The 21,664-nt window shown below is 45.3% G+C and overlaps 1 long non-coding RNA gene across 1 annotated transcript; it reads right to left on the reverse strand.

Annotated features, from left to right (window-relative positions):
- Nucleotides 1-733: 733 nt before the first annotated feature.
- LOC140189247 (uncharacterized) lies at nucleotides 734-19,387 on the reverse strand. The gene is made up of 3 exons (XR_011883480.1): nucleotides 19,218-19,387; nucleotides 12,016-12,127; nucleotides 734-1,051 (listed from the first exon to the last, which is right to left on the reverse strand). It is a non-coding gene; the product is annotated as an uncharacterized lncRNA (long non-coding RNA).
- Nucleotides 19,388-21,664: the final 2,277 nt, after the last annotated feature.

Genomic DNA, 21,664 nt, shown 5'->3' on the forward strand with positions numbered 1-21,664 from the left:
AGATGAATTGCAAAAATAAGCAGGGCAATGATATAAAAGAAGATACTAAAAGTTTTATTTTTCAGACATGAAAAGAGTAAAAGAGAGGCAAGAATGGATCAGGTATCATGTTTCCCATTCTCACTTCGTGCTCACACCCCTCCCTGATCCTCTTTTTACACTGTTTAGTTTAATGTATAGCTCTTATTTTAACTGTTTTTTTAATAAATTGCAGTGTACTGCTGTAGCAAGCCAACAAAGTTCATGACATATATTCATATTAATAAACTTGATTTTGATTCAGATACTAACCACATTCACTGATCATGGCCAGTGTACAAAAGGCATGTGAATATGTTGGGATAACTTCACTCAACTTTACTTGTCCCAACATTGAACTGTTCCCACTATCTATGGAATTGCTTTCACTGACTTTTCATCTCATGTTCTTGATGTTTATTCCTTTTTAAGTTATTATTATTATTTCTGATTTTTTCCTTTGGTATTTGCACAGTTTGTTGTCTTTGCACATTGGTTGATTGTCCATCTCGTTGGGTGCAGTCTTTCATTGATTCTGTTATCTTTCTTGGATTGACTGACTATGCCCACAGGAAAACAAATGTCAGGTTTGTACATGGGGACATATATGTACAGTATTTTGATAAAACATTTACTTGGGAATTTGAACTTCGAACTTCAAGGTGCCATACCTGCATTTCTAAGAGTCAAGTTTGCAGAGACAACAAAGAGCTCATAAAATTGCTCGTTTCTTCAAATGGTTTATAAGTACATGTTTTTAAATGGAAATTACAGGCTGCAGTTTGCAGTGATAGTAGTTCAGAAGAAGTGTATCTACATGTTTTGTGAGCTGCCCTCACGATGTCTCCGTGTATCACCAGCACCACCTTGCCCGATGAACAATACAGGCATCCAAGAGTCTCCCAGATAGGTACGTGGATGTGCAGAGAATGGAGGGCCATACAATGCATTAGGTGGGGGATAAATCGTCCGGACCTGAGCAATTACTTCATGGGAGGTTGAGGTGAAAAACCTCAGACGACTGATGAAAGTCCTGGAGAATGGAAAGAGGCGAATGTTCCATTATTTGCAAGGACAAGCCGGGAACTGCATGCAGGTCAGTCTGACATCAGTAGTGGGGAAGCTACTGGAGAGGATTCTGAGTCACGATGTACCAGCATTTGAATAGCGAATTAGGTGTCATAAGGGCTTTGTGCACAGGGAGTTGTGGTTGGAGAATCTCTGAGTTTTTCAAGATGCAGGAGGGTAAAAAGGTAGATGTGATATTATATGGACTTTGGAGAAAGTCTCACATGGCAGCCTGGTCTGGAAGGTTAGGCCCCATTTTATCTAGGGTGAGCGAGTCAGCTGGATTCAAAGTTGTCTTGGTGGTAGGAAGAAGAAGGTTGTGCTTGAAGGTTGTTTCACAGAATGGAGGCTGGTGATTAGCGGTGAGCCGCAGGGGCCAGAGTTGAGAGCCTCGGCATTCGTTATTTATATATTTGATTTACATACGATCACCAAATTAACACACGTTCTTGATAGCGAAGAAGATTATCGCAGATTACAGGGGGACCGTGATCATTTCGGGAAGAGGGCCACAGCGTGGCAAATTTATTTCAATACAGATAAGTGTGAGGCGGTGCATATTGGAATGTCAAACCAGTGTAGAAGTTACACTGTGAACGATCGGTCATTAGGGAGTGGAATGGACTGGAGAGATTTAGGGGTAAAGTGCACACACAGTTCATTGAAAGAGATATCACTGGTAGACTGGGTGATGAAGAATGCGGTTTAACATGCTGGTCTTCGTTCGTCAGGAGATTGAGTATATTAGATGGGACATTTTGATACAGTTGTGTAAGTGACTGGAGGCCTCACTTGCCGATTTGTGTACAGCTCTTGTCACCGTTATAGGAAACGGGGTTAAACTGGGGAGAGTGTAGAAAAGATTTCCAAGGATGTTTCCCGGACCTGAGGTTCTCAGTTACACAGAGAATTTGGCCAGACAAGGTCCTTTGTCCTTTATTCCTTGGAATCAGAATCAGATTTATCAGTGTTATATGACATGGAAGCTGTCGTTTTATTTTGACGGCCAAAATGCTGGAGGAACCCAGCAAGTCAGGCAGCATCTAACACCAGAGTCCTGATGAAAGGTCTCAGCCCGAAATGTCGACTGTTTATTCCTCCCATTGTGCTGCCCGACTTGCTGATTTCAGCCAGCGTCGTGTCAGAGAGAGTGTGTTAAAGGGGCGGGAGGCTTAGACTGGAGTCGCCGTGTTTGTGGCTCCGAACATATCGTCGGATTTTTCAGCGTCTCATGTACAAAATGAAAAAAATTCTCTGTTACGGAATCGCATCACTCTCCCGCTCAGTCCCGAAGCTGGAATAAACCGCAAAGTTTTCGTTACTTTTAATATTTCAGTCCAAAAGCAAAGAACAGGTCAGCGATCGGGAGAGAGATCGCGGGCAGCGCATAATGAAATGAATTAAAATAGAAAGAGCTGCCTTTAATCTTGAATAAACTTTCTTTCCAGCGAACTTTCCGGCCTCAGTGACGGATAAGGACCAGTCCGAGTTTCCGGAGCGTCCGATTTTAATTGGAATCGGAGAGTTTTTGACAAGAGAGAAACACAGAAAAATGAAGTCCCCGGGAGCTGACAGCAGGATGTCTCCGCCCCGTCCGCTCGCTGCCTTTAAATTGCTCTGTGCCGCCGCCTTTCGCTTCATTTCTCATTCAGTCTGATTGTGAGAAGGATTTTCAATTAATAAATGTAATATTCAATTCCCTCAGTTAAGATTTAAATGCATAATTACGGAATCGTTTCTCTAAACGAGTGAACTGATTTCTGTCAGAGACGGATAAAACGTCCTGACGAAGGGTCTCGGCCTGAAACGTCGACTGCACCTCTTCCTAGAGATGCTGCCTGGCCTGCTGCGTTCACCAGCAACTCTTATGTGTGTTGCTAAGATCGACCTCAATGCATTCAGAGGTTTAGTCGTAATCACGGACTGGAAAGGCAGGTTCACAGGTAGATTTCAAGCGGAACCGATTAATCTGTTGCAAATATAACTCAGCTGAATATATCGATTAAAAAAAAATAATTAAAATGTTGTAGATAGGGCTCCGTCTGTGAGGCGGTGGGTGGCTCTTAGAAGAGCCTTTGTGTTGTGCTCGGGAGGAAGTGGGAGTTTTTCAGCCGCCGAAGCCATAGAGAGTGCGGCCCTGGCGTTTCAGAGCGTACACCACATCCATGGCAGCGACCGTCTTGCGCTTGGCGTGTTCCGTGTAGGTGACCTCATCCCGGATCACATTCTCCAGGAAAACCTTCAGCACCCCGCGGATCTCCTCGTAGATCAGACCCGAGATCCGCTTGACGCCGCCACGGCGAGCCAGACAGCGGATGGCCGGTTTGGTGATACCCTGGATATAATCACGGAGCACTTTACGGTGCCGCTTGGCTCCGCCTTTGCCCAGTCCTTAGCCTCCTTTCCTTCTGCCAGACATGATGCTGCTTCACTCAGGTCGCTGCTCACTGACAAACTGACTGCTGCTGTCTCCTTTTATACACAGCGCCCCGACCTGCCCGAGAAACGCGCAGAGAGACAGAGGCGGGGAGGGGAGGAGGCAGAGTCAGAGTGACGGACAGAGCCGAGAGCGGCCTCTCATCGTCCAGCTCCGCCTTCACTTTACCACAACCGCCAATTTCCAACGATTCACCCGACACAAAGCGCTCCAGCGAAAACAAAACTCCCTCACACACCACGTACATACTGGAGGATTTCTGGGAATTTGCCGATTCTCCTGTTTTAAATTATAGGAAGTGCTTTTCCATTCCGCAAATCCCCGAGGATCTCGGTCTGTCCCTCCCGGCCCCATGACCAGTGCGAGCGCCCTCACTCACAGCAGTTGGTGGGCGAGGGTGCAGTCACTTCCAGTGATGAGAGGGTTGATTCATTAGGACAATTGTTCCTCTGGGTCGCCAGGAAAATGAAAGACCGGTCACATAAAGGAACAGGATACATAACCAGATATATAGACCGCGGTGTGGCTGAGGTGCTGGTGTGAGGTAGGTGGGGGTTTCAGGTACAAGGATCGTTGGACTCTCGAAATGAAGGGAAGACGGGCCCAAGGAGGAGAGGAGACAATATGTTTTGGGGAGGTTTCCTCGAGCTACACGGAAGGGTTTAAACGAGTAGGAATTAGGTCCTACATAGTGATTTTAGGGAATTTTGGGTTAAAAAAGCAGGACTTCTAGGATTGTAATCTCGGAATTGTGACCTAAACCATGTGCTAGTGTGGTGAGAAATCGATATTTCGTGCAGTTTAAGATGTTGCTGAGGAACTGAGCAGGAGGAAGGTCTTCAGATTTATGGATCAATGGGCACCTTCCAGTCAGGTGGGAGACCGGGACAAACAGGGTCATTTGCATCTGAACAGGAGGGGAACCAATATCTTCACCAGGAGGTTTGATGGTGTCACTTGGCAGAGTTTGAACTAGAGTAGCAAGTGGGAGAATGTATGTATGACAAGACAGTCTGAAAAGAACGAGAGCCAATGTCAGGCTAATAAACATGGTGGAACTGATGGGCTGAAATGAGTTTATTTCAACATTAGGAGTTTTATGTTGTCGGACGGACAGGGCTGGCAGCTCAACATTCCTGGGTTTGATTGTTTTACATGTGAGTCGGGGTTAAAAATGCAGAGGTTACCTCACTGGGATTTTCACAGCAAACTGGAAGGTTCATTTTCAGAGGCAATCTGCAGTTACACTGTTGGGATGTTTGTATTGGCCCCACAATAACCAGTGGGGGGACTTTATCTTCCCTAGAATTGACTGGGACTTGCTTAATTCTTAGATGTGCAAAATTTCTTCTGTGAATCCGACAAGTCTTTGAAGCATTATGTACGGGGCCCAACCAGAGGTGAGAACAGATGGGAATTCGTTTTTGGAAATGAGCAAGGCCAGGTGACAGCTAAGAGTCAGTGAACATTTTGGGAACAGTGATCACAACTTTTTTTTCTTAGTTACAAGTTAAAATAAAAGTAGATCTTTTATAAAGGTACTAAATTGCAGGAGGACAAGTCAGGACAGAGTAAGACAGAAGCCAAGGGGCATTGATTGGGAGCAGCCACTGTCAGACAGTTAGAGACCAGCAACTCTGAGTTCAAGATGAGCATGTTCTGGTGAGGAGTGAGACAGATGTTAAGTAAGGGATCTTCAGACAAGCAGAGAGATCCTAAATTTAGTCAAAAGGATATGGAAGGTTTATGAAGCTAAAGTCAGACTGGGTACCTTTGGAATATAAAGATAACAGGGAAATGCAGGTGATAGGAAAGGCCAAAAGGGGCCGCAAACTGTCCTTATAATGTGGGACCAAAGATAATCCCAAGGCTTTTTGATTTGTATTAATAAGACGAGGATAACCAGAGAATGGAAAGCTTGACTCAAGATTAAAGGAGGAATGATGTGATTGAAGTCAGACCAAGTGGCTGAGGTACTGAATGAGTACGTTGTGTCCGTATTTACCGAGGAGAAGGAATTGAATGGCAATGAAAACAGAGTGGGACATGTTAATATGCAGAGATGTGTTGAAATTAAGGAGGCGGTTGTGCTGGAATGTCTGAAAAGCAATAAGATGGATAAGACTCCAGGGCCTGAAGGCACTTATCCTACAATAGTGAAGGAAGATTGCTGGGGATTTGACAAGGATCTATGTGTCCTCGATCACAACATGTGAGGTCCCATAGGACTGGGGTGTAGCAAATGTTAGAGCTCTGATCAACAAGGGAAGTAACAAGAATCCAGGAGCTGCAGCTCCTTAGGGACCATGTTAGGGAACTGGAGGTGCAGCTCGATGACCTCCGTCTGGTCAGGGAAAGTGAGACGGTGATAGAGAGGAGCTATAGGTAGGTAGTCACTCCAGGGCCTGAGGAGACAGATAAATGGGTAACAGTCTGGAGAGGGAAGGGCAAGAGGCAGATGCTAGAGAGTACCCCATGGCTGTCACACATAACAATAAGTACTCCTGTTTGAGTACTGCTGGGGGAGGGGGAACAACCTAGCTGGGGGAAACAACAGTGGCCACGTCTCTGTCACAGAGTCTAGCCTTGTGGCTCAGAAGGACAGGGAAAGGACAGGGATGGCAGCAGTGATAGGGGACCCTATAGTTAGGAGGTCAGACAGGTGATTCTGTGGATGCAGGAAAGAAACGCAGGTAGTTATTTTGCCTCCCAGGTGTCAGGGTCCGGGATGTTTCTGATCGCGTCCACGATATCCTGAAGTGGGAAGGAGAACAGCCAGAGGAGAACCTGTATGAAAGGAGTCCAATATCCTAGCATGGAGGTTTGCTAAGGCTACTGGGGAGAGTTGAAACTAGAATTGCTGGTGTTTGAGATGTGTCTATTTTAATGCAAGGAGTATTATGAACAAAGTGGATGAGCTTAGAGCGTGGATCAGCACTTGGAGCTATAACGTTGTGGCCACTACAGAGACTTGGATGTGCAGGGGCAGGAATGGCTACTTCAAGTGCCAGGCTTTAGATGTTTCAGAAAGGACAGGGAGGGAGGCAAAACAGGTGTGGGGCATGACACTGTTGATCAGGGGTAGTGTCACAGCTGCAGAAAAGGAGGAAGTCATGGAGAGGTTGTCCACGGAGTGTCTGTGGGTGGAAGTTCAGAATAGGAAGGGGTCAATAACTCCACAGGGTGTTTTTTACAGACCACCCAATAGTAACAGGGACATCGAGGAGCAGATAGGGAGACAGATTCTGCAAAGGTGTAACAATAACAGAGTTGTTGTGGTGGGAGATTTTAATTTCCCCAAATATTGAATGGCATCTCCCTCGAGTGAGGAGTTTTGATGGGGTGGAGTTTGTTAGGTGTGTTCAGGAAGGTTTCTTGATACAATATGTAGAGAAGCCTACAAGAGAAGAGGCTGTGCTTGATCTGGTATTGGGAAATAAACCTGGTCAGGTGTCAGGTCTCTCAGTGGGAGAGCATTTTGGAGATAGTGATCACAATTCTATCTCCTTTACCATAGTATAGGAGAGGAATAGGGACAGACAAGTTAGGAAAACATTTAATTGGAGTAAGGGGAAACATGAGGCTATTAGGCAGGAACTTGGAAGCATAAATTGGAAACAGATGTTCTCGGAGAAACGTATGGAAGAAATGTGGCAAATCCTCAGGGGATATTTGTGCGGGGTTCTGCATAGGTACGTTCCAATGAGACACGGAAAGGACGGTAGGGTACAGGAACCGTCGTGTACAAAGATGGATGTAAATCTAGTCAAGAAGAAAAGAACAGCTTACGAACGGTTCAAAAAAACTAGGTAATGATAAGAATCTAGAAGACTATAAGGCTAGCAGGAAGGAGCTTAAGAATAAAATTAGGAGAGCCAGAAGGTGCCATGCGAAGGCCTTGGCAGACAGGATGAAGGAAAACCCCAAGGCATTCTACAAGTATGTGAAGAGCAATAGGATAAGACTTCAGTAATCACTATGGAAAATGATCCTGGCGATTGTAGGGACAACTTGCTGGCGACTGAAAAGCTTGAGCATATAGATATTAAGGATGTACTGGAGCTTTTGGAAAGCATCAAGTTGGATAAGTCACTGGGACCAGACAGGAAGTACTGCTGGCTACAGTTGGAAGTGAGAGAGGAGATTGCTGAGCCTCTGGCGATGATCTTTGCATCATCAATAATGACGGAAGAGGTTCCGGAGGATTGGAGGGTTGTGTACATTGTTCCCTTATTCAAGAAAGGGAGTAGAGATAGCCCAGGAAACTATAGACCAGTGAGTCTTACTTCAGTGGTTGGTAAGTTGATGGAGAAGATTCTGAGAGGCAGGATTTATAAAAATTTGGAGAGGCATAATATGATTAGGAATAGTCAGCATGGCTTTGTCAAAGGCAGGTCATGCCTTACCAGCCTGATTAAATTTTTTGAGGATTTCACTAAACACATGATGAAAGTAGAGCAGTAGATGGAGTGTATATGGATTTCAGTAAGGCATTTGAAAAGGTACCCCATGCAAGGCTTATTGAGAAAGTAAGGGGGCATGGGATCCAAGGGGACATTCCTTTGTGGATCCAGAATGGGCTTGCCCACAGAAGGCAAAGAGTGGTTGTAGATAGGTCATATTCTGCATGGAGGTCGGTGACCAGTGGTGTGTCTCAGGGATCTGTTCTGGGACCCCTATTGCTCATGATGTTTATAAATGACCTGAGTGAGGAAGTGGAGGAATGGGTTAATAAATTTGCTGATGACACAAAGGTTGGAGGTGTTGTGGATAGTGTGGAGGGCTGTCAGAAGTGACAGCGGGACATTGGTAGGATACAAAACTGGGCAGATGGAGTTCAACCCAGATTAAGTGTGAGGTGGTTCAGTGAGGTAGGTCAAAAATGATGTCAGAATATAGCATTAATGGTAAGACTCTTGGCAGAGTGGAGGATCAGAGGGATCTTGGGGTCTGAGCCCAAAGGACACTCAAAGCTGCTACGCAGGTTGACCCTGGTTAAGATGGCACCTAGTGAATTGACCTTCATCAACTGTGGGATTGAGTTTAAGAGCCGAGAGGTAACGGTGCAGCTGTATAGGACCCTGGTCAGACCCCACTTAGATACTGTGCTCAATTCTGGTTGCTTCACTACAGGAAGGACGTGGTAATCACAGAAAGGGTGCAGAGAAGATTTACAAGGATGTTGCCTGGATTGGGGTGCATGCCTTATGAGAATAGGTTAAGTGAACTCGGCCCTTTCTCCTTGGAGTGACGGAGGATGAGAGGTGACCTGATAGGTGTGCACAAGATAATGAGAAGCGTTGATCGTGTGGACATTCAGAGGCTTTTCCCCAGGGCTGAAATGGCTAGCATGAGAGGGCATAGTTTTAAGGTGCTTGGAAGTAGGTACAGAGGAGATTTTTTGTTTTAAAAGCAGAGAGTGGGAGTGCGATGACTTGGCTTCTGGCGGCGTGGTCGAGGCGGAAACGATAGGGTCTTTTAAGAGACTCCTGGATGGATACCTGGAGCTTAGAAAAATAGAGGTTTATGGGTAAGCCTAGGTAATTCAAAGGTGAGGACATGTTCGGTTCAGCTTTGTGGGCTGAAGGGCCTGTATTATGCTGTAGGTTTTCTGTGTTTCTATAGGCAGGGCAGCCTCATTTCAGTAGTAGAGAAGCTACTGGGGAGGATATTGAGGTACAGGATTTATGCACATTTGGAAAGGCATGGCCTGCTTAGGGACAATCAGCATGGTTTTGTGTGGGCAGATCATGCTTGACAAAGTTGTTCGAGGTTTGTGAGGTGGTGATACAGACTATAAGATATAGGAGTAGAACTAGACCATTTGGCCCATCAAGTCTGCTCCAACATTTCATTGTGGCTGATCCATTTTACCTCTCAGCCCCAATCTCCTGCATTCCCCATGTGTCCCTTCATGCTCTGACCAATCAAGAATCTATCAATCTCTACCTTAAATATACACAAACTCTTGGATCAATAGCTGCCTGTGGCAATGAATTCCACAGATTCACCACTCTATGTTCAAGAAATTCCTCATCTCCACATTCTACAAGGATCCTCCTCTATTCTGAGCCTGTGTCCTCTGGTCTCAGATACTCCCATCCTCTGCACATCCAATTTATCAAGGCCTTTCACCATTTGAAATTCCAGTGAATACAGGCCCAGAGCCATTAAACACTCTTCATATGACAAGCTGTTTAATCCTGAAATGAGTATCGAGAACGTCCTTCGAAACCCATCCAGTTTCAGCACATCCTTCCGAAAATAAAGGGCCCAAAACCGCTCACAATACTCCAGGGAGACGTCACCAGTATTTTATAAATTCTCAACATTATTGCAGGGACATAGTTACAGAGACTGGGACTGGGAATTCGACTTTCCATCATGTTCAGTGTTCCATGGGAAAATGGAAAGGAGCATGGTGGATTTGTTCATAATGTGCTGGTGAGGGGTGGATACAGTGCCTAAAAGAAGTATTTAATCTCATTGGTTGTTTTCATGTTTTATTGTTTTACAATGTTGAATCATAGTGGATTTAGTTAAAAACACTGATGATCAGAAAAGACACTGTGGAGTCGAAATGAGAAGATCTTTACAAAGGGATCTAAATTAATTACAAATATAAAACACAAAATAATTGATGGATAAGTATTCATCTCTTTCAGCTGTCTTAACCGGTGGTGGGGTGGTAATGGGACAAGCTCCCTCTTCCCATTAAATGCTGACAATGGTGTGCGCCTCAAATTGCCTCTGTCAATCAAGTCCAGCTCCTGGGTTTTACATCTGGCTTAGCTACTACACCCGATGAACTGTTTCTAGTGACAGAGGAAGGTGCAAATGCGTTTACTGGCGTCATATAACCAACCACTATGGGCAGATGGGACTCCTCAGGCATACTTGGCAGATCAAGTGGAAGAAAAATTCTGATCTCAAACCTCCACTGGCCTGTGGCTAAACCCATTCATGGGGAAGGCTTCAGGAGTAAACCCTGAGGAACAATCCGGAGCTGGATTCCCTGTCAGTCCTGTGTTCAATGCAGACTGGCAATCCTGCAACACCGCTGGTGCCTGACTGCATCGGTCTCTGCCGTTGCTTTGGATTCATCAGCTGTGTGGAGAGCAGGGGCCCCTGCATGGGCAACTGCACTTCCCTGACTTACATATCGACTCCGAAACACGGGTGCAATATCCATGGTCGACCCTGACCAGCGGAGGGCCATCACCAACATGTCTGTACACGCCCTCCTCTCCTGCTACAATGAGGCTGAGTACAGGTTGGACGAGCAAATCCTCATATTCTGACTGTGCAGCCTCCAATATCGATGGCATAAACATTGATTTCTCCAAATTCAAGAAATCACTACCTCCTGTTTCCACCCACCCCACCGAACTACTACTTTTCTTCTGACATTTCCCCCATTCTGATGGCCATTTAACCCCTTCACCTCTCCTCATGCACCCTCATGACCTGCCCATCAAGTCTCTCTTGTTCTCCACCTCCTCTGTGTCATCCCATAGTCCAACATTCTCACCTATTGGATTTCTTTCTCTTCATCTCTTTGTCTTTTCTGCCTATCACCCAGCTCCTCAGATCATCATCACAAACCACATGTTCCCCACCCCTCACTTGTCCTCCCCCACCACCTTATTCTGGCTTTTGTCCCTTTCTTTCTAATCCTGATGAAGGTTCTCAGCCCAAAATGTTGACTGTTTGCTAAGTTTCTCCAGCATTTTCTGTAAGTTTGCTTCAGTCTGTGTATTGATTAAGCTAATCAAACTGGTACAGTGGAAGAGGAATTTGTGGAATGGTCAGAGACAGTTTTTTACAGCAGTATCTTACCCATGAACAGGCCACTTCAGATGTAATCTGTGTAATGAGGTGGGATTACAGAGAGATCTTGTGGTGAAGGATCCCTGAAGAAGTGACGACAAGGTGGGAGAACTCCAGACCACAGATTGAGGGTGAACACCAGGTCAGAACCAGTGTCCTCAACCTAAATAAAGACAATTACAGAGATGTGACAGTGGAGTTGTCTGGGGCAGATGGGGTAAATAGGCTCAGGGACAGGTCAGTAATGAGCAGTGGCAGATATTTAAGGAGAGAGTGTTCGTAACACTCAGTAGACATTGATCCTGATTAGATAGAGGGATCACAGAGAGCAAAGAACATTCTGTGGTCAAAGGAGGCAGACAAGAGGATCAGGATTTTTCCAGGAACCAGTGCTGAGACAAAATCTAAAACTAACGAGGAAAAAGCAGAGAGGTTAACTCCAGTAATTTGCATTAGTGTTCTCAGTGGGGGCACAGCAAACATCCCACAGATATCTCATGGAGACATTTCGACATTGTGCCATAATGTGTAACAATCACCATCACGAGGGAAAAAACTAATGGGACTAAAAGCAAACATTACTTGGTCCCAATGACCTGCACTGGAGGCTTCACAGGAAATCTGGAGAGAAAGTAGAGACATTGAAGTCTGTCAAAACTCACTGTTACAGAAAGTTCCCAGTGGAGTTGAAAACCATTGTTGAAGAAGGGTGGAAGATGAAAAGCAGGTAACTGTAGCCCAGTTAACTTCACTTCAGGTACTGGAGTCTATAATCTATGAAGAAATAATGTCATTTAGAGAAGTTTAATGTTGTTGCACTAAGTCAACAGGGTTTACAGTCAGATTCACACAGCACAGAAACAAGACCTTCAGCTCAAATGGTCCACGATGACCAAAGTTTCCATCTGAGCTCGCGGTCTGTAACCCCCTCTACACCACCAACTGGAACAAGGTTGTCCTCCCTCCTTGTCCCATTTCCCTCCATTTGGCCCATATCCTTAAAAACCTTTCCTTTCCATCTACCTGCCCAAGTGCCTTTTAATGTACCTGACTCAACCACTCCCCCTAGCAGCTCATTCCGTTTACTGACCAGTCTGTATGTGGAAAAGTTGCCCTTCAGGTCCCTATTAAATCTCATCAGAAACCAATGCTCTCCAGTTCTTGATTCTGTTGGAAATCTTTTAGATGATTACATGTGGGATAGATAAAGGGGATGCAGTCCATGTTGTATATTTGGCCATTGACAGGGTGCCACATATGAGGCTGCTTACCATGTTACGAACCCATGGTGTTACAGGAAAATTACAAGCATTGACTGATTGGTAGAAGGCAGTGAGTGGTAATAAAAGGATCCATTTCTGGTCAGTTGTCAGTAAGTAGTGGTGTTCTGCAGGGGTTGCTGTTACGACCACTTCTTTTTATACTGTATATCAATGACATAGATGATGAAATAGATGGCTTTGTTGTCAAGTTTACAGATGATATGAAGACTGGTGGAGGGGCAGGTAGTATTGAGGAAATGGGTCAGCTGCAGAAGGACTTAGACAGATCAGGAGATGGACAGGAGAGTAGAGAATGAAATACAATGTCAGAAAATGCATGGTCATGCTCTTTGGTAGTAGAAATAAATGTGCAGACTTTTTCTAAATGGGCAGAAAATCCAAAAATCTGAGATGCAAAGGGAATTGGCAGTCCTCGTGCAGAACAACCTTAAGGTTAACTTGCAGGTAGAGTTGGTGGTGAGGAAGACAAATACGATATTAACATTCATTTCAAGAGGTCTCAAATATAAGACCAGGGATGTGATGCTGAGGCTTTATAAGGCACTGGTGAGGCCTCACCTTGAGTACAGTGAACAATTTTGGGCTCCTCATCTAGGAAAAGATGTAGTGGTATTGGGGAGGGTTCAGAGGAGGTTCATAAGGATGATTCCAGGATTGAGAGTATTATCCTACGAGGAATGTTTGAAAGCTCTGGGTCTGTACACACTGGAATTTAGAAGGATGAGAGGGGATCTCATTCAAACCTTTCAAATGTTGAAAGGCCTAGACAGAGTAGATGTGGAAAAGATGTTTTCCATTTCCCATGGTGAGGGAGTCTAAGACAAGTGGGCACAGCCTCAGGGTAGAGGGCATCCCATTTAAAACAGAGATGCAGAGAAATTTCTTTAGCCAGAGTGTGGTGAATTTGTAGAATTTATTACCAGGGGCAGCTGTGGGGGCCAGGTCGTTGGGTGTATTTAAGGCAGAGTTTGATAGTTTCTTGATTGGATGGGGCATCAAAGGCTTCGGGGAAAAGGCCGAGGAGTGAGGCTGAGGAGGAGGAACAAGGGTCAGCCATGATTGAATGGTGGGGCAGACTCGATGGGCCAAATGGCCTAATTCTGCTGCTACGTCTTATGGTCTTACTCAGTTAATCCAACAACCACAACATAATCAATGAAAGACTGCACCCAACCCGATAACCAAATAACCAATGTGCAAAACGACAACACCAGAGAGAAAATAATAATAATCATAAAGAAATGAGAAATAAATAGAGAACATAAGATACAGAAGTCGTGAAAGTGAGTCCATAGATTGTGGAAAACAGTTCAGTGATGAGTTAAGTGAAGTTAAATGGAGTTATCTCCACTGGTTCTGGTTTAAAGTGACACTGGTGAATCTCTTTTTCTAGTAAGTGAATAGTCTGTAACTTCCCTTTGAACTTGGAGACAATTTGATGTGGCAGAACGGAGGTGAGGCAGCGGACCCATCACTGAGAGTGAGGAAGACACGAAGTTCGGTTGATTTAAACGCCGGGCCCAAATGGAAAAGTCAGGTACAGGCCAAATCGAGGCAGCGGGGATCAGGCCCCAGATCATATCGAAGCAACTGAACCCAGTGTATGGATGATGATTTTGGTGCCAGGCCAAATTGAAATGGTCAGTGTGATGGACCCGAGGCCAGGGACGAGCCAGTTCAGCTCGCTGCTCCATTCTGCGCTGAACTAAGACGCTGGACTATGGACGGACTCTCTGAGGACTTCAGTTCAAAATGATACAGTATTTGCTTGCATTTATTGTTTGCATGATTTATTTTCCTCTCTGCACATTGGGTGTTTGACAGTCTTCTTATTTTATTAGTGGGTTCTTTTGGCTTTCTTTGTTTTATGGCAGCCTGTTTGGAATGAACCTCAGGTTTGTAGAATATAAACATACTTTGATAATAAATGTACTTTGAACTTTAGTTCTAAAACCTGACGGTTGAGGGATAAAATCAGGTCAAAAATTTAACAAAACTCAAAATTGATGCTCTTTTAATTACAGGCCAGGATGCAGAAGAGTGGAAAATGACAAGTATTCTTCCCCTTTTTAAGAACTGCAATAGAGACAAGACAGGAAACTATACCCTGGCGAATTTTACATTAGTGGCAGGGATATTTTTGGAAATGATCTTTAACGATAGGATCAACTTCTATCTGAGAAAGCATAAACACATTCAGGGTAGCCAAAATCTCTTTGCATGGCAACGTCAAGTCATGCAAACTTGGTTGAATTTTTAAAGTGAGAAATTCAATTGCTGGGGGCTGGGTAGTGGATATAGAACATGTGGACTCTGGTGAAGCTTTCAACAAGGGCCTTGATCAAAAGCAAGAAAGCACATGGGCTGAATAGATATTTGGAAGAATATGTTCAAAGTGTAGCTTGGTCAGAGAACACAGAAGGTAATGGTTGAGGGGTCTGATTCTGACTGGAGACCTGTGAATAGTCGTACCCCACAAGGATCAGTGCTGGGAACTCTGCTCTTTGTGAAGTGATCTGGATGAAAATGAAGCTGGGCTGATTTGTCGGTCTGCAGAGACACAGAAATTAGTGGAGCTGTGCATACAGAGCAAGGTTCCCAAAAGATTTGGCAGAATATAGACCAGCTGTAAATATGGACAGAGAAATGGCAGATGAGCCAAAGAAAGGAAGTCAGATTTCAGAGGTTTTCTTTGGAATTCTTCTCCCTGTTGGAGTAGTTGAAATGGCATTTATGGCAATGACAAGCTCCACCTCAAGATGTGGGAGATCAGGGAGTCAGTCAGTGTCCCCGACAACTTCACATCAGGGAAATGCACCATCTGCAGCTCCTGACTGACCGTGTGAAGGACACTGAACTGGAGATGGACAGATCCAGAGTTTCCAGGATGCTGAGACCAGAGATTCAGTGAGTTGGTCACACCTGAGGTCAGGCTGAAGATAGTTTAGTGACCACCATGACTGGAAAGAGGAAGGGACAGACAGTGCAATGTCTCCCTGTGGCTGTACACTCCTTTGGATATCCTTGAGAGGATGACAAACCAGAGCACAGCAGCCCGTCAGGTCGGTGGTACTGACAGCCCGGTCTGATGCCCTGCGTGAGGAAAGGACAAGCAGAGCAGTAATGACAGCACTCTCACAGTACAGGGGACATGCAGGAGATTCTGTGGCAGCAATAGAGATGCCAGGATGGTGTGTCCCCTCCTGGGTATCAGGGTCAGGTATGTCTGAGATATGCAGGATTTTCAAAAGATAGACTTGCTGGTAGAGTCAGTGGTAAGGAAGCCAAATGCAATGTTAGCATTCATTTCAAGAGGACTACTGCACAGAAGCAAGGATGTAATGCTGAGGATTGATAAGGCATTGGTCCGATCACACTTGGAGTATTGTGAACTGTTTTGGGCCCCTTATCTAAAAAAGTATGTGCTCGCATTGGAAAGGGTCTAGAGGAGGTTCACAAGAGTAATCTCAGCAATAAAAGGGTTAATGCATGAGGATGTTTGATGGCTCTGGGCCTGTCTGTACTCACTGGAGTTTAGAAGAAAGAGGGGATCTCATTGAAACCTATCAAATATTGAAAGGCCAAGATAGAGTGGACGTGGTGAGGATGTTTCTGATAGTGGGGCATTTACAACCACAGGGACCGTCCTCAGAATACTAGGACATCCTGTTAGAACAAAGATATGGAGTAATTTCCTTAGTAAAGGGTAGTGAATCTGAGCAGCCTATGTCAGGATGCTGTTCACTGAATAGAACTCAGCGTTTAACACCATCATTCCCACAATCTTGATCAATAAGCTACAGAACCTGGTCCCTCTGCAAATGAATCCTCGACTTACTAACGGAGAGACCACAATCTGTGTGGATTGGTGATAATATCTCCCCCTCGCTGATGATCAACACTGGGGCACCTCAGGGGTGTGTGCTTAGCCCACTGCTCTGCTCCCTATATACCCATGACTGTGAGGCTAGACATAGCTCAAATACCAGCTACAAATTTGCTGATGATACAACCACTGTTGGTAGAAGCTCAGATGGAGATGAGAGGGCACAGAGGAATGAGATATACCAGCTGTGGTTTTGCAGTGAGAACATTGCACTCAATGTCAGTAAGACAAAACAGCTGATTGTGGACCTCAGGAAAGGTAAGATGAGGGAACACGAACCAATCCTCATGGAGGGATCGTAAGTGCAGAGGGTGAGCAATTTCTAGTTCCTGGAAATCAATATCTGTGAGGATCTAACCTGGTCCCAACATACCGATGCAACTACAGTATAAAGGCGGCAAGACAGCAGATATATTTCATCAGGAGTTCGAAGAGATTTGGTTTGTCACTTAAAGCACTCAATAACTGCGAAGACATACCATAGAGAGCATTCTGAGAGCCTGCATCACTGTCTTGTATGGGGAGCGGGGAGGTCTGAAAGAATCTACAGAAAGCTGTAAGATTAGACAGCTACATCTTGGGCACTAGCCTCTGTAGTATCCAACACATTTTCAAGGACTGGTGCCTCAGAGATGCGACGTCCATTATTAAGGCCCCAATCCTCCAGGATCTTCTCATTGTTACCATCAGGTTGGAGGTACAAAAGCCTGATGGCGCGCACTCAGCAATTCAGGAAAAGCTTCTGCCCCTCTGCTATCCGATTCCTCAATGGACATTGAAGCTTTGGACGCTACCTCGTTTTTAATATATATATATATATTCTATATCAATTTCTGCACTATTTTTACTATTTAATATACATATAAATTATTTACTGTAATTTATTTACTCATAGAAAACAGAAATCTACAGCACATTACAGGCCGTTCGGCCCACAATGTTGTGCCGACCATGTTACCGACTCCAGAAACTGCCTAGGAATTCCCGAGTGCATAACCCTCTATTTTTCTAAGCTCCACGTACCTATGTAAGAGGCTCTTAAAAAATGCTATTTAATCCATTTCCACCACCATCGCCAACAGTGCATTCCACACACCTACCACTCTTTGTGAAAAACTTACCCCTAACAACCCCTCAGTACCTATTTCCAGGCACCTTAAAACTATGCCCACTCGTGTTAGCCAGCTCAGCCCTGGGAAAGGACGTCTGGCTATCCACAAGATCAATGCCCTTCGTCATCTTATACACCTCTATCAGGTCACTTCTCATACTCCACTGCTCCAAGGAGAAAAGGCCAAGATCACTCAACCTATTCTCATTAGGCATGTTCTCCAATCCAGGCAACATCCTTGTAAATCTCCTCTGCATTCCTCTTCACATCCTTCCTGTAGTGAGGTGACCAGAACTGAACAAAGAACTCCAAGTGGGGTCTGGCCAAGGGCTTTACCTCACAGCTCTTGAACTCAATCCCACAATCTCCTGTCACACTCACCTCAATAATCAGTAAATGCTTTGAGAGGTTGGTCAAGGACTACATCTGCAGTGTGCTGACACCCACACGGGACCCCCAATTCGCCTACTGACACAACCAACCAACGGCTGATGTAATAGTCACAGCTCTGCACATTGTCCTTGGAGAAGAGGGATGCTTATGTCAGAATGCTGTTCTTGGGCTACACTTGAGCGTTCAACACCATAATTCCCTGCAGCCTCAACAAGAAGCTTAGAGACCTCAGACTTCATCCTGCCTTCTGTAGCTGGATCCTGGACTACCTGTCAGATTGCTGGCAGGTGGTAAGAGTGGGCTCCCTCTCCGCTGTCCCTCTAACCCACAACACAGGTGCCCCTCAGGGCTGTGTACTGAGCTCCCTTCTCTACTCTCTATATTCCCATGACTGTGTCGCCACCCACAGTTCCAATCTGCTTATTAAATTTGCTAACGACACTGCACTGATTGGCCTAATTTCAAATATTATCAGGCAACCTGCAGAGAAGAAGTCATCACCCTGACACAGTGGTGTCAAGAAAACAACCTCTCCGACAATATCGCAAAAACAAAGCAGCTGGTTGTGAACTACAGGATGCATGGAGACAGGCTAACTCCTATTGACATCAATGGATCTGGGGTTGAGAGGGTGAACAGCTTTAAGTTCCTCGGCATAAACATCACCGAGGATCTCACGCAGTCTGTCCATACCGGCTGTGCGGTGGAAAAGGCACAACAGCGCATCTTTCACCTCAGACTGTTGAAGAAATTTGGTGTAGACCCCAAATCGTAAGAAGTTTCTACAGGGGGACTATTGAGAACATCCTGACTGGCTTTTTAAAATTAAATGGAATAGTTTTAAGGTCACAGTGAGAAGGGGATCTGAAGTGTAAATATTTCACACAGAGAATAACTGGTATCCCGAATGAGCTGCCAGAGGTGTGTGGGGGGGGGGGGCAGAAACCCATAAAGTCTCTGTTCAGGAAAACTTCCCCGGAACCTCTCGTTCACTGTGTACATGCTGCCCTGGTTTAACCTCCCAAAATAGAGTCACTGGTCTATACAGAAATGAAACAGTCCCTTCGGTACAACTCATCCACGCCGACCAAGTTGTCGAGCTGAACTCGGCCCATCTGCCTGCATTAGGCCCGTATCCCTCTCAACCTTTCCCATCCATGTGACTGTGCAAATATGTTTTAAGTATTGTACCTGAGGCAGAGAGCCGGTGCAGTGAGGCGCTGACAGACACTCACTGTTCCGCGGGCAGGAAGAGGAGAGGCGGATCCCCAGTGAAGCCGAAACCCCAACAAGTGGAGACCGACTCCACTTCCCTGCAGAGCCGTCCCGTCCATCCGGATTTACCGCGGCCGCCCCGCACCGGGCCGTTTCCCAGGAAACGACGTCGGTGAAGGAGGGCCCTCTGTGACGTCAGCGCGTCAGTGTCGTAATCATATTGTGTCACGTGCCGGAGGGGCAGCGGGAGCTGTCAATCACTGTAGCAACTGGGAAACTTGCGAACATTGTAAATAGAATGGGGACAGTGGAAGATTTCCGGGATCAATGTCCCCACCCCCACGGAAATTGAGTGTGTTATAGACAGTAATATTCATATTTTAATTTGACTCTTGTATTGTATTTTGTATATTTTTGTCTGAATAATCTTTTGTAATTTTGGGCAAAACACGTTGTAACTGAATCACTGAACACTCCGTGAAAAAAGAGCCTCAGGGAAAAATACTGTCAAAGTCAAAAGTTAAACCCAAGGCAAGTTGTTATTATAGTACTTATATATCACCATATAGTTCAAAGTACAATTTATTCTGACAGTGCATACGTGAAACCATGTACTGTACAACCTACTTGGAAGGAGGTACAGAGGAGATGGCAGGGGTAAGTTTTTTATGCAGAGTGGCGAGTGCATGGAATGGGCTGCCGGCGGCCGTGGTGGAGGCGGACACAATAGAGTCTTATAAGAGACTCCTGGATATAAACATGGAGCTTAGAAAAATAGAGGACTATCGGTAAGCCAAGGTAGTTCTAAGGTAAGGACATGTTCGGCACAACTTTGTGGGCCAAAGGGCCGGCATTGTGCTGTAGGTTTTCTATGTTTCTGTTATGTTTCTGCAACCCTGAGAGTCTTTTTCTGTGGGCAGTCTTAACAAAATCTACAGAACAGTACCTGCGAATTGTAAATATGAGGAAAGATAAACTTTCAGCAAACTGTGCAAATGAAGAAAGATATATTGCAATAAATAACGAGTATGAAATAACAATATAACAGAGCTCTTAAATAAGTGTTGCTATCCCCTTTTGTTCAAGACACTGATGGCTGAGGGGTAGTAACTGTTCTTGAACCAGGTGATGCGAGTCCTGAGGTACCTGTACCTTCTACCTGATGGCAGCAGTGAGAAAAGAGCATTGCCTGGGTGGTGAGGATCTTTGACGATGGACGCTGCTTTCCTACGGCGATGTTTCATGTAGATGTGCTCAGTGGTTGTGAGTGTTTTACCCGTGATATGATGGGCCGAATCCACTACCCTTTGTAGGTTTTAGAAACATAGAAAATAGCTGCAGGAGTAGGCCATTCGGCCCTTCGAGCCTGCACCGCCATTTATTATGATCATGGCTCATCATCCAACTCAGAACACCGCCCCAGCCTTCCCTCCACACCCCCTGACCCCTGTAGCCACAGGGGCCATATCTAACTCCCTCTTAAATATAGCCAATGAACTGGCCTCAACTGTTTCCTGTGGCAGAGAATTCCACAGATTCACCACTCTCTGTGTGAAGAAGTTTTTCCTAATCTCAGTCCTAAAAGGCTTCCCCTCTATCCTCAAACTGTGACCCCTCGTTCTGGACTTCCCCAACATCGGGAACAATCTTCCTGCATCTAGCCTGTCCAATCCCTTTAGGATCTTATACATTTCAATCAGATCCCCCCTCAATCTTCTAAATTCCAACGAGTACAAGCCCAGTTCGTCCATTCTTTCTTCATATGAAAGTCCTGCCATCCCAGGAATCAATCTGGTGAACCTTCTCTGTACTCTCTCTATGGCAAGGATGTCTTTCCTCAGATTAGGGGACCAAAACTGCAAACAATACTCCAGGTGTGGTCTCACCAAGGCCTTGTACAACTGCAGTAGTACCTCCCTGCTCCTGTACTCGAATCCTCTCGCTATAAATGCCAGCATACCATTGGCCTTTTTCACCGCCCGCTGTACCTGCATGCCCACTTTCAATGACTGGTGTATAATGACACCCAGGTCACGTTGCACCTCCCCTTTTCCTAATCGGCCACCATTCAGATAATAATCTGTTTTCCTATTTTTGCCACCAAAGTGGATAACTTCACATTTATCCACATTAAATTGCATCTGCCATGAATTTGCCCACTCACCCAACCTATCCAAGTCACCCTGCATCCTCTTAGCATCCTCCTCACAGCTAACGCCTCCGGGATGGAATCCCATTGGTCATGATGCATATGCCTTGGGGTGAATTTGATCCCCTGATGCTCTAAAGAAAGGGAATTCTGAAGTATGAGTGAGTGCCCTGATTATGTGTCTGAATGGTCACCTGAGAGTCACTGTCCTGGACATCTAAGAGAACTCTGGTAGCGTGTGTGTTCACACATTATGGAGCAGAAAGAATGAAGT

The sequence above is a fragment of the Mobula birostris genome, chromosome 28, assembly GCF_030028105.1.
Source record: "Mobula birostris isolate sMobBir1 chromosome 28, sMobBir1.hap1, whole genome shotgun sequence".
NCBI classification, from domain to species: domain Eukaryota; kingdom Metazoa; phylum Chordata; class Chondrichthyes; order Myliobatiformes; family Myliobatidae; genus Mobula; species Mobula birostris.